At 39.5% G+C, this 17,244-nt stretch overlaps 1 protein-coding gene across 2 annotated transcripts in view; it reads left to right on the top strand.

Annotated features, from left to right (window-relative positions):
• Positions 1–17,244, top strand: part of LOC143288444 (sodium/glucose cotransporter 4-like) — an 89,819-nt gene that overhangs the window by 37,336 nt on the left and 35,239 nt on the right. The window lies entirely within an intron of this gene.

Genomic DNA, 17,244 nt, shown 5'->3' with positions numbered 1-17,244 from the left:
GAAGCCGAGGTGACTGCTGACACAGCAGAGAGTGTTGAAGTGGTCGTCTCCACAGCAGAACCCTTCAACTCTTCGGTTGTGTTCAGTGAACGAAGACACGTATATAACACGCTGTTATGTGGTCACTAAGTTCATGCTGTTTTTTTGTTGTTGTTGTTGTTGTTGTTTTGTGGTTGGTTTTCTTGCAAAGAAGGGTTTATTCCCTCTTAAAATAAAAACGGGTTGGAAACAGCCTGAGTTAAGCACAATTGAAATTCATGATACATCTTTGCAAAAGCTTTTTCTGACTAAAATTTTAGCAAAAAGAAACAAACACGAAAAGAAATTGATAAATTTATAAATAAGAAGACAAATAAATGAATCGATAAATAGATGAATAGATAAATAAATAAATAAATAATAAATGTTCATACTGACAGCATAGAAAAGAAAGAATCACATACACTTGTACAGTAGTTGAGTAGATGAAAGACAATTTGAATAAGGTTCGTGAATGCAACATATCACCAAAGATGATGTTTTGTTTTGTTCAGTAAATTGAGGGAGCAGAGGTACTTAGCGTATTGTTCTGAAATAGAAGACACTGAAGTATATCAATGATTTCTTTCAATGGTTTGAAAGTGTTATTTTCAACAGCAATACATTTTCCAGTGGTGTTTTTTCTGTAATGTAGGTTACGTCAAAATCTTGCCATGGTAACTTTTATTGTGGGGTTGGGGGTGGAGGGTGTAGGTGGAAGACAGCAGTGTAAAACAACAACAAACATACGGTGTAACAATAATATTCAATAGCTTGAATCTATTTTTTATGTTTTAACCATCATACACACACACACACACACACACACACACACACACACACACACAGACACACACACACACACAGACACACACACACACACACACACACACACACACACACACACACACAAGAAGGCTTTAACACGATGATTTGAATGATAATTTATGCACACACACAATGTATGGAAACGCATCGTCAAGCCAGTTTTCAAAAGCTTCACAGTGTCACCGCCCCGCGTTCTCCTTGCCAATGATCTGTGCACAGCCAAGTCCGACGACCGCCTGGGGAGATTGCATGTATAGGCCATAAAGAGAAAATACCTGACTTTTTTTTTTCTTTTTTTTTTAAGAATGCCGTCTTCAATGTTATATACATGTGTGATTCGAACGAATTTTTGTGTTATGTGGACGATCTGTGTCCTCTCTCTCTCTGTCTCTCTGTCTGTCTGTCTGTCTCTCTCTCTCTCTCTCTCTCTCTCTCTCTCTCTGTGTCTGTTTATCAACCTTGGAGACGAACGACTGAAAAAAAAAGGCACATTACACCCCTGTCACATGTACTTTAAGCTAATGACAAAGTACCAAAGGGTCGCAAATCTCATAATTATTACTATTAGTCTATGTTGTTTCAGTTGTGTTTTTTTTCTGTTCCATTTTTATCCACTTTGCACCATTTTGTTAGGATTAGTACCTACCATGTCGCCAGAGCTTTTCAGCTAATGATATTAAACATTTCAGTGTTCAGTGTTCTCTGTGTTTATCTGTCTATGTCTGTCTGTGTGTCTCAGACACGTATGTTTGTGTCTATTGTCATGCATGGATGCCAAGTTTGCGGGGTAAAATATAAAGTGTTTGCTAAAAAGAAAGGTAAGCTGGGAGCATAAGATCTATGACAGGGGGAAGGGGGGGGGGGGAATAGTGGGGAGAGCAGTGGTACGGAATCCCACTGTGTGTGTGTGTGTGTGTGTGTGTGTGTGTGCGTGCGTGCGTGCGTGCGTGCGTGTCTGTCTGTCTGTTTGTCTGTGTACCCTAAGTGTAGGTCTTTTGTACACCACTGTCTATATCATGTGCAAGAAGCTATCATGGGAACTGAAGACGCAAGCTTTTGGGGCCACCCAGCGTTTTATTGCAGCCGTCTGATTATTCAACCTTTTTATTTTTACAGGGTGAGAAAAGATTAACGCTGACGAGAGTGGTGGCATAAATTATCATTCAAATCACCGTGTTAAAGCCGCCTTGTGTGTGTGTGTGTGTGTCTGTGTGTGTGTGTGTGTGTGTGTGTGCATGCGTGTATGTGTGTGTGTGTGCATGCGTTGCGCGCACGTGTATGTGTGTGTGTGTGTGTCTTTATCCCTGTCTGCGTCCAGTGGTACGAATAATGATTTTCAACTTCCAGGTAAAACATCGTTTTTCATTTGCGTTTTTTTTTTTTTTTTTTTTTTTTTTTTTTTTTTTTTTGTTTTTTTTTTTTTTTTCTTTGTCAATTCTCTGGTTTCAAATACGCATTATACATGTGAATTTCAATCCTTATATTACATGTGAAGTGATGGCAGTTACATGCAACCCAACCCCCTTGTTACATGGTGTTTATATCTGCTATAAGACTGTATGTGTACAGTATTTTTTTCGAATGTCTTCAGAGCTGATTCAGGGCTGTTTGTGTGTGTTTTACATGGTGTTTACATATCCTGTAATATCGGGCTTTGTGCATCCGCAGTGTCTTCACAAAGTGTTTGAATCTGCTACCGTGCTATTATGTGTCCTCAGTTTTTGTTTGACATGGAGTAGTATAAGGGATGGGGGTTCTATATGTGCCCATTTAAGCGTCCATAAGGCCCAACAACGCCTTAAACCATAAAAAAAAACCCACGCAAACGGTTTTTTTCGGCTTAAAAAGGTGTATGGAGAGCCAAATCACTAGATAAAAAAATGATGGTTAAATATGTGTATGGAGGGGGAGCCAAATGGTCATGGGGGTTCTATATGTAACGATTTAAGCGTCCATAAGGCCCAACAACCATAAAAACGAAAACGGTTTAAAAAGGTGTATGGAGAGCGAAACGATCCCCGCGCGCGTGCGCGTGTGTGTGTGTGTGTGCTGGCAAGCTAGCGACTGCTCGGCGTGTGTGGGACGGGATCAATAGCTAAGAGTGTGGTCGCGCGCAGATCTTCCCGCCCGCGCGCACGGCTTAGATTTTTCTTTCCGTTAAACAACTGAGTTTTGTGTTTCGATTTTATGTCTGTTTTCATTGCATTGAATTTTTCAACTTCAGCCAGAATGAGACTAAATTCTTCATCGCTTACTTTATCATCTTCTAATGCTTTTGAAATAAGATCATTTATAGTGTTCAGTTTTGACTCGGCCAACACGCGAATCTCGTTGTGCTTCATAGCTTGTGACATTAATTTTTTATGAATAAATTTACAAGTTAAACCAACCACACCAAGGAGACCAGCTCCCACTTCTATTCCAATAGCTACGGGAGCAGCGGCGACACTCAACAGTAATCCAACACCCGATGCCCCAAGGGCGATACTAAGAGTCATCAGCGTTGTATCCGCGGCTGTAGCGATATTTACACCGCGTTTATATTTTTTATAAAATAAAGTTCTTTCATCACGCTCTTTTTCGAGGTTGTTTTTTTATATTCGATATCTCTCGTAGGCGAAACTCCATTATTCTATAGTAATCATTTTTTTTTTGTTTTTAAATTATGGTAACAGGATGAGGAGAGTAGCGCAGTCTTTTAAGCTGAAGAGGTCCGATGTGAATAAAGTCGAGAGATATTTTATCTAACGATGGACGTTTGATGACACCTTCGAGCGAGAATTCTATAGAGGGATCGGGTTGATCAGATGGGCCAACCACTGGAATTTTGATGGTAATTCTCAAGAGTTTATTTTTAAGATTTCCAGGCCATTTTATCTGCAACCCTTTTAAAACTTCTACAAAATCATCTGGCACCCCACTAAGGAGTATATCTAAAACGATAGTTGACCCCTGAATAGGCGGCTTAAAATCAAACTCTTTAATTAACCGCAGTGTACCAGTCTTTTTACCTTTCATACCAATAACATATCCAAAGTCGTCGCTGTTAACGACGATTAGATCTTTACGCGTATGATAGGAAGCCAACAGTTTACCACTATTTTGTATTTTTTGTAGAGCATGATTTCTTCCAATACTAACATAGGGTTGTTTTATTTCAAAATCTAAATCCCAGTTATCCACCGGATAAGGTACCCACGTATCATCGTCGGAAAGAACAAGATGATGTGGTTTGTTCACAACAACACCGTCAACGTTCACGTCTGCAAGTTCGCTGAATTTGTTGACACCACCATTACTCGTTATTTCTTTTCTTTTGTACGTTCCTTCAGAAAGTTGGAAGGCGTACAACTGATTTTCTTTTCCCGACACATCAAATCCGTCTGTATCTCCGAGATCAACCAAACCGAACGTAGTGCAGGGTTTGATATGTGTTCCTGGCCCTCCGGGATCAACCATTTCTAATATTTATAGTATATTCTAAATATTCAAATTGGTGCAACGTAGTCTTCTAAAGGAAATATTTTGAGGAAGACGGAGCTGGATCCATAAACTGAATGTGTTCTGTTTTGTGGCAATACCTTCAAGCGAGAATTCTATAGGACTACCCTGTGATATAATATCAAAGGGCGTATCAGCTTCTTTTTCAAAGGTGATTCTCAGGGGTTGATCTGCAAGATTTTCGGGCCATTTAATGTAAAACCCTTGAAAAACTTCTACAAAATCATCAGGCTCTCCACCGAGAATTACATCATAAATAATACGCAAACGGAAGCCCCACAAACTACTTGAGTCATCATAAAAATCTATTCCTAATTCAGATTTAACATTCCAGGGTTTCTCAAGCACATAACACCTCTTCTGGTAATTTACTATATTTACATCCAACACTCTTAAATCAGCGAACATCCAACCACTGTTTTTTATTCTATAATTATTTTCTTCTTCTTTGGTAATGTAAGGTGATTCAATTTTAAAATCTATTATCCCCTTGTCGAGGGGTTTTAGCTGCCATGTACCGTTTAAACGAACAAGTTGATAGGGCTCATCATTGACAACATCATCCTCACTCACGATATCACCAATTTTTACTTCTTTTCTTTTGTATGTTCCTTCAGAAAGTTGGAATGCGTACAACTGATTTTCTTTTCCCGGCACATCAAATCCCTCTGTATCTCCGAGATCAACTAAACTGAGCGTAGTGCAGGGTTCAATCATATCTTATATGTAATGTAATATTTAAATAATCAATAGAAACGGGATTATGATTTTCATCTACTATAGAAAGTGTTAAACGTGGTAAATCTCCGTGAGAAAGTCTTTTGTATTGGGGTGATGTCAACGTGGTTGTTCGACCACCCCCGCATCTTTCATTTTCTACTGGGATTGATTGTAACAACGTAGAAGGCAATCCGTTATAGAAATTATCGGTGGTACTAATTTGAGAGAGGTGAATGTAAAGTGCTTTATGTATCGCGAGCCGCGGATGCCTGTTTCCTATCACCATTATTCCCGGCGCGATGAGTTTTTTGGGGAACCCCAGAGTATGTGCAAGATGCTCAGAAAGTTCAATCGATTTGGTGCTCTTTATTCTCAGATAGCCACTCGGAGCGTGCAAGTCTAACTGTGCACCGTGGGGGGTGAACACTTCTTTATTCAATTCACACACATTATAATAACCATCTGGGATTATTATCTTACGATCGGTAGTAAAGAAATTGTTTCCGAGCTCATCACTGATATTTTTCCAGTTGGGATAATAAGTTATTTCACGCAGCGCGATTTCTAGTCTTCCACTTTGATTAGGTATGCACCGCGGTAATTCGTCTTTTTGAATATCGGTTGTTATTATATACATAGCTATGAATAAGAAAATTTACAGCTTCAATAAGGACGCGTCCTATACAACCAGGTATAAAGAAAAAAGAATAAGTTGTACGCAAATGATCTACGTGAACAGCGAATATTCTTTTACCGCCAAGTTTCCCGATGTTTTTCAGTCTTATGCGAACCACACTATGACTGGGGATATTCGCGTGATGAATGCAGCCTGGCTTGCGTGGAGAAACAACCCGATAGTGTGGTGGCAGAATCAAATCAATTTTGTGGTATGGTGCGTGACCGCCGGGTGTGGAGTAACGGAAGAACATTTTCAAGCTTCTGATCCGTTTATTCGAGCCGTGTATAGGTTTCATTTTTACTATCAGATTCGGAGGTTATTGGACGAGTTAAAAATCCCGCTACCCACCGACCAAGCATTTAACATGTATAATAATCCGTTTGATAAAACAGTTTATCAGCGTTTGTGTGCCAAATTTGGGCAGAGGGATTGGAGACAGAAAATAGAAAAGCATGGCTTTGGTTTGGGAGAATTTATTCAGGCTGAGACCCCCGGTGGGGCTGCACGACAGGCAATGAGAAACAGAGGTCCTGTGTTCTTTAGCCCCCACGATAAAATCAGACATACGGTGGACATCACTCGGGCTTGGACAACATTTATTCCTGATAAGGGGTTGGGTTTTACACATGCGGGGATAGTTCTTCTCAACGATAGCATTCGCACTTATGTGTGGGCTCTAATAGGGTCACAAGCGCAAACACGCACGAGTATAACAACAAAAGGAACTGGATTTGATGCGCAAAAACAATTTTTAGCCAATGTTGAAGATGCGATTGATGCCCCCGAAAACCTACAAACGGCGATAAAAAAATACCAGGACGTTCTCCAGTACACGAGATCCGAAGTAAACTTTGCATTTGGTGTTGGCCTTTATATGGCCCCATCTGATATGGCATTGAGGGTTGGTACACGCATTAATTATAACAATAAAATTGTCATTGCGACAGAAGAACAGAATATTGGTGTTAATGATGGATTAAACGAACCACCTACCCAGAGTGTTTCACCCCAGAGTGTTCCACCTACTCAACATCCAAGTGTTCCACCAACCCAAAGTGTTCCACCAAATGCATACTATTTTGTTGCCCCATCAGGAAAAGCTCTTCAATGGTCTAGAGGTCACTGGGCTCTTGTGCCACCTTCTGATGCAGACTTGGCAATGCTTGATGCGAGTAATACAGTGCTCGATTATAAATCACACAAGCCTTTGACAACACCGAGGACAGGAGCGGGTGAAACGAGAGTTTTGTTAGGCATTCGCGGGTGGTTCACTCTTACCTATAGAAATAAAAAATTAATACAAACATCTCGACCAGGATTTGCAATAGCTACCGGTGCTGGTAATAGACCCTTTCTGTATGGTGCAGGTTCTTTGGATAACAAATTTAAACTCAAACCAGCGAAAGTATCGTACGAAGAAGAGCCAACAACTCACAAAGACTATAAAGTCGCTCTTACTTTAGGATTGATAGGTCTAGGTGGTATTTACTTTCTCTTCTTTAAATAATCAAACAGGAGGAGGCCAGCACCGAGCACGAGTGCCCACAGGTTGTTGGCTAACCACCCAACCGCTTTACCCAACGTGCTTAATAACCACGAAACAATAGCCCCAATGACTCCGGGGAGGGCATCAATCGCCTTTAAACCTAATTTTTTAAGTAATTCTCCCAAATCTTTAAGTCTTTTTCTTATCCAGTTGTCATCTTTTTTAGCCGGCGCCCGTGGAGTGCCCCCTCCACCCGTGACGGCCAAAACGATAGTGCTGATAATCATACCAAAGGCAGTAAGAATGGAAACGATAGTAATGCCTTGTTCTCTAAAAAGCGTTCGAATACGTTCCGCTAGTGTTGTGTCCTCCTCAAGAATTCTGTGTATCGTTTCACGCATTCTGCTGATTTGAGATCGCAGCGCTTCTTTGTGTATTGATATCGCTTCTAGTCGTGCAGCACGCTCGATGTTTAGATCTTCTAATTGTAAACGCAAGGGTTTGATTTTGCTTTCATCTTTATCAGCTAGTTCCGCAGACCAAATTCTTATTTTTAAAGTTGATATTTCTTCATCCAGGTGAGGGAGTTTTGAGAGGTTGTCAGAAAGATTACCGCGATGTCTTTGCATGGCTTTGTCTAAACCTTTGATTTCACGAATATAACCACCCAGTTCATCGGTGCCATCCAGATCCAGGGGAGGATCATCTATAGTTTTAAGTACTTCATCGATTGTATTTGGTGAGAAATCATCCATCTCAATTTCTTCGCCCAGTTTGGCTTCAACCTTTTGGAGAGCCGCGACCGTTTGGGGTTTTAAGTTTTTCCTCCTCCAGTCTACAAAACCAAGTTCCTCGCGAATAATATTTGCTCCACCAGGTTTTCCCGCTAGTGTTGAAAGTGCTAGGGTTTTTTTCGTGCGGACGTTAATGATATTAAAATCTGGATTATTTTTTAATCGTAGTGTACCTCTACTATCAAGTTCAAAATTGGCATAATTTCGCCCAACATCGGGCTCTTGTCCAAATGCATCATAGTAATCATTAACCGCGCTCTTTAATAATTCTGTTTGCAAGGAACCAGATTCTATTATTGACTCACCACCTTCTGCGAACCCTTCCGCCATCTCACCACCTTCCGCCATATTAAACTTATAATATAAAGTTATATCATTATATCTATATAAAACAAAAAATGAGTGGAAGAAAGCTTAATCCAATGAGAAGTTTGCGGGAGCCGCGGGGGATAAAGGGTGTGCGGCAGACTGTCGTGATTACTAACAATCCGTCAACTATCGATCAGAATCAACAACTTCTTGTACGCTTTCCTAATTTAGGTGTTGACGATGTGATCGTTCCGGGGAGTGTTCGACTAGCATTCAAAATTTCTTTGACTTCTACAACAGATGCGAACAGAACACTCGTTGATAATATTGGTAGAGCCATAGTACGTAAAACAACCATTCGCATTTCCAGTAATGAAATCATGAGCGTTGAAGATAGTGATGTATTTTATACTTATGGAGATCTTTGGCGAACTCGACAAGAACGAAGAAACGCCGTTTATCAAGGTATTGACTTATCTACACACCGCAATGTGACACGATTGCGTATTAACGCGGATAATAAAGATAACACTATCGCTAGAGATATCGCCATTGCGGAGGCTTATGGTAATCGATTTTGTATTCCGCTTGATTTCGAATTGCTAGAATCTCATGCACCATTTTATCAGAGTGCTATTGGCGATCGCCTGGAGTATGAACTTACCTTTAACGCTTATAACAAGGTTATCCGCAGCACAGACCCGGATGTATCCTATACGATAGAAGGGATTAGTCTCGAGTTTGAGAAAGTCACACAACCCGAACTTGCGAGACAGATAGCCGGTTATTATTTGGGTAGGCTCGCTATTTTATATGATAGAATACTATGACATCGTAAAATTCCTCTGGATAAATCTGACACATTCTGGAATATTAATCTCAACGTGCCGGCAAAAAGTATGAAGGGGGTACTGCTGTTGTTTGATAAGTATTACAATCCTAAGATCAATAAGGTTGAAGTGACGATCGAAGGTGTGCCCAATCAACTGTTTAGTCAAGGTATGCGTTCCTATCAACAATGGGATGAAATCAGAAAGTTTTTCGGAACACAAAAACGCGACCCCGAAGTAGACAAAGTGGTAAAAGATTTAGAACTAGCGGATGTCACAATCGGAGAATATTTCACGAATAATTATGCTCTTTGGTTGGATATGCGCACCACAGATGATAATTCTCTTCACGGGAGTGGACGTCGTATCGAAAATGCGTCTGAAGGCATTACGATTCAGATTCAGAAAAAAGCTGAAACGGCAGAACCGCTAAATGCGTATGTATTTGTAATTATGGATGGACAATTAAATATAGAAGATGGAAGATTTGTCGAGGCTGTTTACTAAAGAAGCACATTCCGCAATTATTTGCGGGCAAACTGGGTGCGGTAAGACCGAATTTATTTTAGATTTATTACAAACGACATATCGTGGTGTGTTCGAGAATATTGTAATTCTATGCCCTACTCTCGAATATAATAAAGCCTATCGATCCCGAGTGTGGGTAAGAAAGGACCGCGGGGTATACACCGTTAATCCCGGTGATAAACTTCACGAATGGCTTGGGCTGTTTTTTGAAATATTTTCCGGGGAGCCAACGTTGTACATCATCAATGACTGTAGTGACTTAAAGGCTCTTACTCAAAAGAAGCAAATGTTGAGTAAACTCGCATTTTCTGGAAGACACGCGAAACAGTCTGTGTGGGTGTTGACTCAGAAATACAACTCGGTTCTTACTGACCTTCGCGAACAAACAAAATGGGTGGCTTTATTTCACTGTAAGGATAGGGACTCGTTTGATGAGTGTTTAAGAGAAAACGATGTCATTCCAACACAAAATGAACGTAAAGAGGTTAGGAAATCATTGGCAAATACCAAACACTCCAAGTTGATATTAAAAACTGATCAACCAGTTGCATATAAAATTTGCTAGTAATAATCAACAATGCTTAACAATTTCTTAACACTGCTTAACAGTTCCTTAGCACTGGTTAGCAATTTCTTAACACTTTTAGTCGTTGGAATTGTAGTTTTTTTTTATATTTTAAACTTAAAAGGAGGTATATAGAATATAAGAAGATGGACCAATTACTATCCGAGGATCCCAAACGCGACAGGCTTATGGCGGTGGTCTCAGCCGGTGGAGCAAAAGAATATTTAGGGAAAGAGTTTAGTGTTGATAAAATCGAAGCGATGAAACATCCGGATATAGACAAGCTTTATACGAGATACGAAGCGAGTTTAGGATCGATGATTACAAAATCACTCGGTAATACAATTATACAACTGTATACCAGAGCAGTTTGTATGTATCTCCCAATTGATGACCAAACAAAATTAAATAGTGATCTCGAGCAAGATCCATTCCTGGGACATGCGCTGAACAGCTTTACTTGCGAACTATATCACAGATTTGGCATGTTCTTAGCTCCGCTCACCACAGCTGTAACTACTGTTAAACATTGTCAATTTAATAAATATAATGGAGGAAGTAACGAAACCAAAGAATCAGAAGAAAGTTGAAGCGGGTCGAAAAGGTGCTGCTGCTAGAAAAGAAAAACATGAAGAACTTCTCGAAAAACTTCGAAAAGCGAAACAACAAGAACAACAACAAGAAGAAGAACCATCATCGAGGGGACCAGATCACGTTTTTATCAATCCCTTGTACATTGCTGCTGCTACGATGATAATAGGTTGTGGTGTTTACATATATTTTAATCGGTCGAAAAAACCAGTACAACCACCACCACCTGTGGTAACAAAACCCAACCCATTTATTATGTTTTGAACATTAATTTGAACACTATTTATAAACAATGGCAACACCAAATATAAACGGTAAAGAAATTGCAAACACTGTATACCACGCGGTTGTGGTCAGCGCATTGGCCGCTGGTTACTCGAGATTGACAAAATTAATATTTACGAAAGCCCCGACACCTAGACTGGCTTTCAACCTCGAAGATATCGGGATGGTCACTTTCGATATAGCCCTCGCTATGGCTACGAAGGATATGTTGGAAAAACAAGGTATTCTCCCACATGATATTTTGAAGTAATAATAATATCATCATTATAGTATGGCATCAGTAGCGTTACTCGTTGGTGGGGCAATAGTAAACGCTTTAGCATTTACCGGAAGTAATTTTTTATTTAGTAAACTGGGGTCTTCAGACGCGTTAGAAGAACAGAAACGACACAACAAAGCGCAAGAACAACTTCAGGCAGCGACTGCAGAATGGCAGAAAGAGAGGATTCAACGTTTAGATTATATAAATGAAAAACTAAGACAACAACAACATGCTGTGAACACGTTTAAGGATGTGGATATGGCTATGCAAGAATATTATAAAGTGATGGGGGAGCCACTACCCCCTCTTTCTCATAAACCCCAACTTTCAGATTTTTATACACCCTCAGAGGGACAAAAAGATCGAGAATACGTATTTATTATCATGACCATGACCATGGTCATTTTTGGTTTTGCGATTTCAAAATATTAAACATTTACTTTCTTAAATAAAATGGAAAAGATCTATTACAGCCCAAGCGGTTATTGGAAGGGTTATTCGGCGATTAAAAAACTCGCGAAAGCAGCCAAGGTGTCTGAGGATGAGGCTAGAAAATGGTTACAAAAACAAGCTATATGGCAAATTTATCTACCCCCTCCAAAGTATATTCCGAGAGCAAAAATTGATATTACTGTCCCAAATGAGGTTCATCAGGCTGACCTTTTATTTTTACCCTATGACAGAATCGGGCGTAAGACGTATAAGTATGCGCTGACTGTCGTTGATGTTGCGAGTCGATATAAAGAAGCCGAACCCCTAACAACGAAAGACAGCGTCGAAGTGGTGGCCGCTTTTTTACGTATTTACGACCGTAGCCCATTGAAGTTGCCCAAACTTCTTCAGGTAGATCCTGGCCGAGAGTTTATGGGTGCTGTGAACAAAATTTTAAAAAAAGTAAGGCGTGGAAAGACACACAGAAGCCAGGCTATTGTAGAAAGATTTAATCGTACGCTGGCAGAACGATTGTTTAGTCATCAGTATGTGGCTGAAATGAAATCGCCGAATCGATCAACAGAATGGGTCACTAGATTACCGGCTGTTGTGGCTGCATTGAATAATGAGGTGACGAGACTTATAGGTAAGAAACCGTCGGTCGCAATAAAGGCCAAATCAGTAGAAGCCGAATCCTCTGCACCGACTAAAGATGATAAAGGAGAGTTACCGCGTGATGCGCAAGTTCGGTACTTGTATGAGCCCGGTGAGCTCGAGGGTGGAGCTCGCAAACGAGCAACGGATCCCGTTTGGTCTCTTAAAGTTTATAATATTAAGCGTATGATGCCCGGCGATCCTATTCTTTATTATTTACAAAATGGCCCATCCAGAGGGTTTGTACACGAAGAGCTTATGGTTGTTCCTCACGATACAGAAATACCATAGTGCCCGTAGGCGTAAGATGTAATACCATCATCTAGCCAATAGCGTTTGGAATCGTACGGTGAGAGTGATGTCTTCATTTGCTTGATCGTGTACATCTTGTGCTTATACGATCTGAACGTTCTCATACAATTAGTAAATTGAACAGATCGATCAATACACTCCTTATACATATCGGGTTCAATTTCATCCTTCACCACACATTTTTTTATGCCCTTGGCTTTCTTGATAACTGATCCATCATCCGCTACAACCTAATACATCTTCGAGCGCAAGCCACAGAATTGTCGGATCGGTTTACATCTGAGCTCACTTTTCATGTATCCTGGTACTTTCTCTATCGATTTATCGTACAATCGATGATCTTTTGGAAAATTACTGCGGTCATGTACATTATCATCCATACCAGCGATAAAATCCTCACATTCTACGTGGAGAATGAATGAATCGGTATCAGTATATAACAACCTGCATCCATATTTTTTCTTGTAGTGGTTGTAATATAAATCATACATGAGATACTTTGATAGGTCGAGAATGGCCATCCCGATATAGATAGGTTTATTGAGCACAAGCTTATTTTTTTTGTAGTGAATCGCTAGAAGTTTCTCGTTGATGATCATATGATCGACATAAGCCGGTTTGTTTATTAGTTTGCGTGCCTTGTCCTCTTCATCTAACTTGAATAATTTGATATTCGTTCTCATTCTGATATTTTCCATAGTTTTACCAAATACCGAGTTGTTCATTAATTTATACAGATCTTTATCGGCATCGTTAGTAGCAGCTTGTCTCAGTTTGGTGTTCATCAATATATAGGGCGCCATCCAGGGACTTTGATTAAACTTTAACACTTTTGTGATTTTAGTTACTTTCATGCCAAGTTGCGTGTATAGCTTGAGATTTCTATAGTGAACGACATAACCAACCTTATTCCATAGATTCGGAACTAATTTTCTCGTTTCCTTTCCGCGCATCTCAAGTTTTTCACGAAGGCGTCGTTGATAGGGTGAGAGGTTTTCGAGTTTTATTTCTATTTTCTCAGGAGCTAGGGGATAATCGTTATGTTCGTCGTGTAATTCCTTAGGGTACTCGATATCACACTCCACAATATATCCCGTCTCATCATCGTCGGGGTGATTTAGAATCTTTTCGAGATTGGCATCGTTATCCCAGATAAATCCACCCGTGGGTAAAGCTTGTAACATCGCCCAACCATACAAGTTGTTCGCGTCGAGATACATGATATACGAATCCGTTTTTTCAGGCCTGTAATCTTTCATATACTTGTTATTAGCCTCCGCGTATCTTCTTACAGTCATACTGATTCCACCGCGTATTCCCGCCTCTATCATGTTATATTGTTCGATATCCGTCAACAGTTCGAGTTCTATTCCCGTACTCTTGAGTAAAGCATCCCAAGACATTCCAGGAAGCGTGTAATAATGAACAGGATCGAGATTATGAGTTCGCAAACACGTATTTCTAAAATTCTGGAACACATCGGCAAGTAACAGGACATCAGTGACTAAGTACAGATCGTTATAATCACCTAGATTCTTACATTTAAACTTCTTCCACACATTCAAGGCATGCTTGTGGTCACTTTCTGATATATCCGTGTTGTTAAGTTTACTAAAGAAATGACTTTTCTTTGGTAGTTGTGTATCTTCGTATTTACTCCAATCGGTAATATATTCGTACGGAAAGACTCCTTTTCTCGTAACGAGCTTGAACTCCTCCTCATCTGTGAAATGTTTGCGCGTTAAAAACTTCTTATCATCCGGAAGGTTCTTCGCAAGCTGGTCGAGACTCGAACTTAAGAATGCGAAACTATCTAAAAACTTCAACCTTCCCCAACTGAATGTGATGTACTTCTCTTTATTATTCGCAATACACGTAATTCTACCACCACCTTTGTTCGCGAGCTCCGAAATGATCGCGTGAGAGTCGTAACCTTTGAGGTTGTGAAATAATATCGGCAACACAAATTCGTCGGGTTTTATTCTCAATTTAAGATTACACGATGCATGCGCGGCACCTCTATAGTTCCCTGCGATATGGTCATGATCTCTTACTTTATCATTTGCGAGTAGTTCCCCTCTACATATCCAACAAACTCGTTCGTTTTCAAACGATTCGTTATCTTTTTTGGTCATCTTTATTGGAACTGGTTTTTTCAATTCCTTGACAGTATGATAATATATTATTCGAAGTTTTTCGAGAAAATGACTGACCGCATTCTCACCACGAAATAGTTGCGGTTTGTACGCCTTTCCATCAGACCTAACATGCACAAACCCGTATGATGAGATGATGTGTTCGCTTTCTTTGATGGTCTTATTCGAATCGGAATCGTCTTTTATTTCTTTACAAATCGCCTCAAAATCAGCATATATCACATCACTAACTTGCATTTGATTTTGAAAATTGGTAAATTTGATCATTTTTGTCTTCTCCGATGGCATCTCAACGCGAGAATAGTTCTTGTGGTTGATCTGCGCGCATCGCTTAATATGTTCTTCTAAAAGTTCTGATGATGTTGTACCTGTCAAGCAATACTCACAAAAGTACATTGCTGCTTTGTGTTTGTTTGTATTACTAAGTAGTCTGTTAAAGTTCTTAATATAAGTATAATGTTGTCCACCATTTTCATTTTCTATAATAAGAAGTTTAATACGCTCCATGTTGGCGGGTTGTTTTGATATTCTTGCACGTTCAATCGTTTTATTTTTTAAATAGTATACATTAATAGCAATATTATTTTGAGTCTCAATCTTTGTAATTTGTTTTATAGGTGTAGGAAAGTCAATATTTTCAAAATTTAACCCATCATCAGAAGGATAGGCAGAAGTTAAATTAGAATTCGTTTTTGTTGGAAACTTGTGTGCACGTAAACAATGTCTTATACATTGATCATCTTTAATTTTAATATTAATCACAGCTCTTTTATTTTTTAACCACTGTGGTGATTCAATAAAGGATCCTGGAAATGTAATAGAAACTCTATTCACCCATAAACTAAAGATTCTTTTAATGAACCATCCTGAACCTTCATTTGTAAAATTTTCTATTTTTAACAAAATATGTTTTATTTGTTTTTCAATATCTTGATCATCAACAACATCAATAATACTTTGATATTCCGATCGAAATACAGCTACAGTAGTATCATCATTTTTAATTTGACCAAACTCCACCGTTAAAACAATATTTTGTTTGGTCAGTGGAATAGCTTTTTGGTTAATAGTGTCCACTTTACTCATCATAAACGAAAGCGGATCTATTTCATTTGGAAGAGCCGCAAGTTTATAATTTTTAATAATACTACCAAACTCCTCCGTGGATTCAGCTTTATGTTGTAGTTTACGTATGTTTTTAATAAGTTCATCTTTTTTCATTCTACTAAAACCACGAATTTTGAGCTTTCGTGCAATATCTTTAAGCGTAGCATTGGTCTCCCCCTCCAAAGCATCAAACCCCAGTGCTTTAATCAACTCAGTTTTATTCATAGATTCATGATTAGGAATCTCTTTTTTAGAAGCAAGATCACGGTAATACTTTTCAGAATATCGTTGCGTCATTTTTACTCTCAATATGTTCTATATATAATCTTTTCTCTAATAGGATTTCACAAGCTGATCAATCTCTGAATCCAATGATAACTCCACCAAAGGGTGGAATATACCCTCTAGAATAGGCTTCAAAAGGATCAATTTCATCATCATCATCAGAAGCATAATCCTCATCCTCAGAGTCGCCTGAATGTTCTCCACAATCGGGTATAGGTTCAATCTTTTTCTCCATGGGAGGAGGCATATCTTTTTTATACTTACATGTACAACAAATAGCATACTTCGTGCGTACATAAAGGTTGCATTTTAAACAAAGTACTGGAAGTGGCATTCCTTTTCTATGGCATTTAATATGATCTTTGCAATAGAGTCCCATGCAAGGTCGGCCGCACACTTCACTTGTTTTAACTTTGGGGTACTCACAAATGTTATGCGGAAAAGGCATTTTTTCTATATTACAATATAATGTATTTCTCTAAAAGGTTGATCACAAGCCGTGCGCACGGGCGGGAAGATCTGCGCGCGACCACACTCTTAGCTATTGATCCCGTCCCACACACGCCGAGCAGTCGCTAGCTTGCCAGCACACACACACACACACATGCGCACGCGCGCGGGGATCGTTTCACTCTCCATACACCTTTTTAAACCGTTTTCGTTTTTATGGTTGTTGGGCCTTATGGACGCTTAAATCGTTACATATAGAACCCCCATGACCATTTGGCTCCCCCTCCATACACATATTTAACCATCATTTTTTTATCTAGTGATTTGGCTCTCCATACACCTTTTTAAGCCGAAAAAAACCGTTTGCGTGGGTTTTTTTTTATGGTTTAAGGCGTTGTTGGGCCTTATGGACGCTTAAATGGGCACATATAGAACCCCCATCCCTTATACTA

This window comes from Babylonia areolata, chromosome 12, assembly GCF_041734735.1.
Source record: "Babylonia areolata isolate BAREFJ2019XMU chromosome 12, ASM4173473v1, whole genome shotgun sequence".
In the NCBI taxonomy this organism is placed as follows: Eukaryota; Metazoa; Mollusca; class Gastropoda; order Neogastropoda; family Buccinidae; genus Babylonia; species Babylonia areolata.
Note: the sequence above shows the minus strand (reverse complement) of the source record. Positions and strands in the feature narration are given on the sequence as shown.